The following is a 6382-nucleotide window of genomic DNA, read 5'->3' as shown; positions in this document are numbered from 1 at the left end:
TGCGAGAGAGAGAGAGAGAGAGAGAGAGAGAGAGAGAGAGAGAGGTGAGAGGTCGTCCAGAGGGAGAGGTACCTTTTAGATGCCAATGTCAGATTCAGCGTAGGCACTAGGCAGCTATTGAATTTGTTACTCTCTGGAATCCTGTGGAATGGAAGATGAGAGAGAGAGAGAGAGAGAGAGATAGGTTACAGAGCAGAATCACATCACTGAGAGTATGTAGTGTAGTGTGTGTGTGTGTGTGTGTGTGTGTGTGTGTGTGTGTGTGTGTGTGTGTGTGTGTGTGTGTGTGTGTGTGTGTGTGTGTGTGTGTGTGTGTGTGTGTGTGAGTGTGAGAGAGAGAGAGAGACAGAGAGACAGAGAGAGAGAGAGAGAGAGAGAGAGAGAGAGACAGACAGACAGAGGGAGAAGGAGCACGTAGAGACAGAGCAAGAGCAGAGAGCAAAGCATGCAAAGAAAAAAATGTACGTGAAAGAGACAGAGACAGAGAACAAACATACGAGGAGCCATGAGACTAGAAGACAAGAGTGAAGAAATCCATACTGAGAGAAACATTGATCTCAGACACCTCTCACACTGCTCTCACACAGCTCCTCACAGAGAAAGACACGGGGTGAGAGGAAGAGTCAGAGTGTGAGGGAGAGAGAGAATGTTCCCCCCAAGGCCTCCTTTCCCCTTCTCACATTGCCAGCATTTCACTGCCGCCAATGGCTCCTATGGATGCACAATAGCCCTACCGCCCGCCATCGAGTAATATGGCCTGTTATGCGTCGATTGTAAACATTATTGACACATCAAATGTGTCAGATATGTCAGCCCCCCGGCATAATTTTTTATGTTTTCCATGTGGTTGATTTGTCATTGATCAGCCGTTCCTTCAGGGACGTTTGACTGATTTGCCTATACAGACAGTACAATGAGACGGTGATGGACATGGATTGGTTGAGCGATGGATGCATGGAGCTCTGAGATGAGTTTTCTTTTGTGCGGCAGCGTGAATACACTTACAGTATTGTGGGATGTTTCACTCACATAACAAAACAAAACATCCCAGAATGTGTGCATGGATGCGTGACCATGACTACCAAGACTTTGTTTTCTCCCTTGCAGGCTGCTGCTCTGTGCCTGACCTGCATGTCAGCTCGTGAAAGTTATTTCAGTGTCATATTGAATTTTGCCTCACCTAACTGAGGTTATTTGTAGATTAGTCATGTGTGTATTGATTTTAATCAGGAACCTGCAACACAATCTCCCATCAGCTACCCATCATAATGCTCTCTCTCCTTCTCTCTCTCTCTCTCTCTCTCTCTCTCTCTCTCTCTCTCTCTCTCTCTCTCTCATGTCTTATCTCCAATTCTATCTGCATTTCTCCCACACACCCACTCCATAATGTCTCTTTCTTCCCACCTCTCCCTCACTGTAGCTCTCACAGCAGCCCCTATACCGCTATATCTGTTTCTGTCTGTCTCTCCCTCCGTTGTGTAATGGACATAACCAACCTATTGATGGTTATGTCAGTCCGTTCCACCCGTCCGTCTGTGACCAATGTTTCTCCCTAGTGGTGGAAAAAGTACTCAAATGTTTTATTTAAGTAAGAATAGTAAGTATCAATACTGGAGTATTAATAAAGTAGTAGTAGTAATAAAGTCCGGAATTAATTATTATACTGCCACCTGCTGGACGCAGAGTCAACTTCAGACTGCCGAGCCCTTTTCAATGCAGCACGCGCTGGACCCACATCCTGTTTTGGGCATCTATGTTTAATGCTAAATAATAAGCGTCAATGCTAGCGAGCTAAAATTAAGCCATCCTTGCTCTAGAAAGCGCCAATGTTTCCATCTAGACCACCGGATAATCAGCAAAGACCTCCGAACATTGCGCGTTTTATCCAAACCACGGAGAGCTCAGTAGATTTCGAGTTATTCAGCTTTTTAGTCAGCCTGTATAAAGGGAGGTGGACGGCAGCACGGTTGCGCAACCCGGTCTAGGATCGCTAAAGAAGGAAAGGCCAAGCCAAAAAAATATATTAAAATAAATAAATCAGCGATCCGGTTTGATATCAATAATAAAGCTTATCAGACGGAACATTACGCCAGAAGCAGTTGCTGGTTGGATTCCTTCTGATGGAACGTTCCGCCACGAGCAACAAATTGGTTAAAAAAAGTACTTGAGTAAAAGTACAAAAGTAGGCTTACTTAGGCCTTTATGGATATCGGAGCATGGGCCATTAACGCTTTCTCCCAAACGGTACATGTCTAGAAAATGAATGGCTAAATCGCCATGCATGGAATCTGCTATACATCGTCGTGCACCCCAGCGGATGAACGCAAATCATTTTGGTGATCCTGTTGCCTTTCCTCTCTCACCTTTCCTTTCTCAACCGTAGCCCAAAATGTCAACTTTCCAAACAAGATTCGATACGATCTTGATACTATAGGGTGCCTATTTGATTTATATTGCTACTGTAGCAGGCTCTCTAAACAGGCAACAGTACAGTGGTACTGTAGCAGGCTCTCTAAACAGGCAACAGCACAGATATCAACAGTTAACAGGCCTGAATGATGTATAATTCATTCTATGCAGCAATGCCCACGCAACAGATGAGATTTATGTGTGGCTACTGTACCTCCTCTGACCTGAAATACAGTATCTGTCTCCTCGCAATGTGCAACATTGTAATGCATCTTACAACCGGCCCTGCCCCTCTCCAGGGCCATGAAAGAAACAACTATTCTAAATATAAAACTATGCACATATCATTTCTCACTCTTGAGTTGTGTGTCTCAACAATGTGTCGGCCATGTTGGGAGTAAGTAACGAGTTACTTTACGTAAAGAAACAACTTTTAACTTGTAAGGTAACTTTTTCCCATTCAGTAACGCCGTTATACTGTAGTTACTGTGTTTTCAATGGGTGAGTTACCCACATTACATAATGTGATCCAAAAGAACCGTCTCCGCCTCCTGCCAGTGCGGAGTCTGTCATGTAAACTGACAGGGTGCGCTGAGTGCGCTCCCTGAGTAAAACACATTCCACAGAAAGTGGCTTCCACAGGGAATAACGTCATCATAACAAAAGCCTTAAGGTGGAAAGTCCGGTGACGCATGGTTAGGAACACACACACACACACACACACACACACACACACACACTTAGTCAAATGTAAACTGTGTATATATTTTGTGTTGTATTGTTCCACTACATTTCATAATGATAATTGCCACAGAACAACACAAAACATAATTTTTTTAGTTTTATTATTATGCCTTAAAAATAAAAAATAAAAAGTAACTAGTAACTGGTTACTTTCATAATTTAGGAGTTATTTGTGTGGGATTCTTTAACACAACAGATAGATAGATAGATAGATAGATAGATAGATAGATAGATAGATAGATAGATAGATAGATAGATAGATAGATAGATAGATAGATAGATAGATAGATAGATAGATAGATAGATAGATACACCCTCGTTCACTTTGCATTGGACTCAGTTTCCCAGAAGCCCTTGCAAGCTGGCGGTTGGTTGATTTCCGGTTACGTCATCATAACGTGTCCGCCTCGTCACCAGGTCCGCGACAAATCCGCTATTTCTTTGAAATTATTACAAAACGGCGAATTAAACACAAAACAAATAGCGGGTTTAGCTTATTACGCAGGGGGAGAACATGGATTAAATAGCGTGGTACACAGGTTATGCAGTTAAACAGTTAATCAATCTAATCTCCCAGTCTCCCTACCCCCTATCAATATGAAACATTATTGGTACTGACATGCACTCCACACAGTCGAGTTGTAAGCCCTTCATGTTGTGAGGCACTGCTGGTACCCACTATACCCACTGAGCCCTCATGCTGCCACTTGAGCTCTTTTAGCATGTCACTGTTGATAGGTAAGGTAGGGTAAGGGTAATTTTATTTATAAAGCGCCTTTCAAAACAATTGTTACAAGGTGCTGTACAATAAAATAATAGAATAAAACAAGAACATCACAATCAGAGATAAACCAACGATAAAATAAGAAACAGAGCCGCAAAAGCAGTACATAGAAATAGATAAAAACAAGTACGTAGAAATCAACATAACATAGAAATAATCACTATAGCAAACCAAAATGTTTACGGTACAGATGAGTTTTCAGCACCTTCTTAAAGTTCTCAACAGACTCATTTCTTAAGTAAAGTGGTACATGGTAAGGTCATTCCACGGTAGCCAACAAATGCATAAATCGATCCCCTTTAGTTCGCAGCTTAGTAGCGGAGATAGTGAGAAGGCCTTTGTCAGAAGACCTAAGCTGTCTCACATTTACCTTGGGGTGCACCAGTTCAGGCCCAGCTCATTTATTATTAATTAATACATCTGCATGCGCCTTGGTCGGCTGGGCGTGCCTCGAGCAGCTCCCTATGGAGACGCCCGAGAGGCATCCTAACCAGATGCCCGAACCACCTAAACTGGCTCCTTTCCTGGCGAAGAAGCAGTGACTCTACTCCGAGTCTCTCTCGCTTGTATTCGTGACCTTATTATTTCGGTCATGACCAGGAACGAAGATTGCTCGGTAGACAGAGATCTTTGCCTTCTGGCTGAGCTCTCTTTTCATCATAACAGTGCGGTACAGCAATACCACCCCTGCTGCTCCGATTCTCCGGCTCATCTCCTTCTCCATCCTACCCTCACTCGTGAACAACACCCCGAGAATCGATACTTAAACTCCTTCACCTGGGGTAATGTCTCATTCCCTACCTGGACTGCGAACAATGGCCTCAGATTAGTGTGTCCACCAGGCCGAAGGCATGGGGAGAGCGTATGTTTTGCACTCTGTCCGTCCATGTGTGTGTCTCTCCGTGTGTCCGTCCGTCCGTTACCAGCTAATCTCCGGCACCGTTGGCCAGATCCATGCCAAACTTTGCACACACACTCTCTAGATGCCAACGATGAACCTCTGCCCAGAATGGCCTGTTATAGCGCCACCAGGAGGCCAACTTTTGTAAAACACATTTTTTGCTATTTCTCCTCCAGATTTTGTCCAAAAATCCTGCAAATCGCAGTATATCTCTATAGTCATGTGCTCAAGACGGATCTGTCCGATATTTCATATTCCATCCTAATTGCACTGCTAAGATGTTGAGTTCTGAGGGGAGCAGTTAGGTGGTCTGTGCGGGTGCGTAGTGTTAGTCAAACGTCCCAATACATTCGACAACCCAATATTCCGGCCATAGAGCCCCATACGAACCCTATATCCCCAAACCGCTCGCAGAAGCCACACCGACCATGTAGTCAGACTAAAGCGTGACCCCCCCGGTCTGTGCAAACCGGTGACCGGCTGCCTCTCTACCCACTCAGCTGTACTGCTCACACCCACAGTGACCACTACTACAGATGTCTAGTAGCCTATGTCTGTGGCTATAGCATAATGGTTGAGAGACTCTTATTCCCAGAACATGTATACCAGCCAGGGCACATGTTGTAGCATGTTTGAGCCGCACCATTTGACAGACAATTGAGCAAACACAGACCTCTAAGACCAACCACTTCCATTATAGCCGTAAGAGACAAACCCCTGACCATGCTGATTTGTAATTAACCCATTCTGAACGGGCACCCATTTTGGTGTCAGCATCATGTTATGCTTTAGCTATTTAAAAATAGCAGATCTACAAGCTCATATCGCGCCACCGAGTGGCGCGATACGAGCTTGTAGGTCTGCTATTTTTGAAAAATCGAAGAACGATTTTTTTTTTTTTAGAATCCTATCTCAGGTCAGAATGGGTTTATCAGACCAGTGTGTGTCCGGCGGAAACCTTCGTATGAATCTGATCTCAGGTCAGAATGGGTTAATTCAAAGCCTCCGTTGGTAAGACGACAGGTCTGACAGTACGCCCCTCTATTGACAGAACCTCCCCCACCACCACCAGCACCCCGGGGCGGGAACCATGCTGCTCACTGCCGCAACATGTTTGTTTATCCCATTCTGACCTGAGATCAGATTCATACGAGGTTTCCACTGGACACACACTGGTCTGATTAACCCATTCTGACCTGAGATCAGATTCTAGAAATGTCAGTCGCTCTTCGATTTTTCAAAAATAGCAGACCTACAAGCTCGTATCGCGCCACTCGGTGGCGCGATATGAGCTTGTAGATCTGCTATTTTTCAATAGCTAAAGCATAACATGATGCCAACACCAAAATGGGTGCCCGGTCAGAATGGGTTATTCGGTGCATTTTATTTATTTCTAATCAGAGACGAGTTACGAACAGTTACGAAGGCGAGACGGGTTAATGGTGGTAAAGGAGAGGACTGAGAGAGAGTGAAAGGAGATGCTAGTTTACCATTTTCTTTAATGGAGCATCATTTTCCTCCCCAGAAGGCAGTGATTGACACTA

The sequence above is a fragment of the Protomyctophum parallelum genome (assembly GCF_964188405.1).
Source record: "Protomyctophum parallelum genome assembly, chromosome: 17".
Lineage (NCBI taxonomy): Eukaryota > Metazoa > Chordata > Actinopteri > Myctophiformes > Myctophidae > Protomyctophum > Protomyctophum parallelum.
This window is presented reverse-complemented; position numbering follows the sequence as displayed.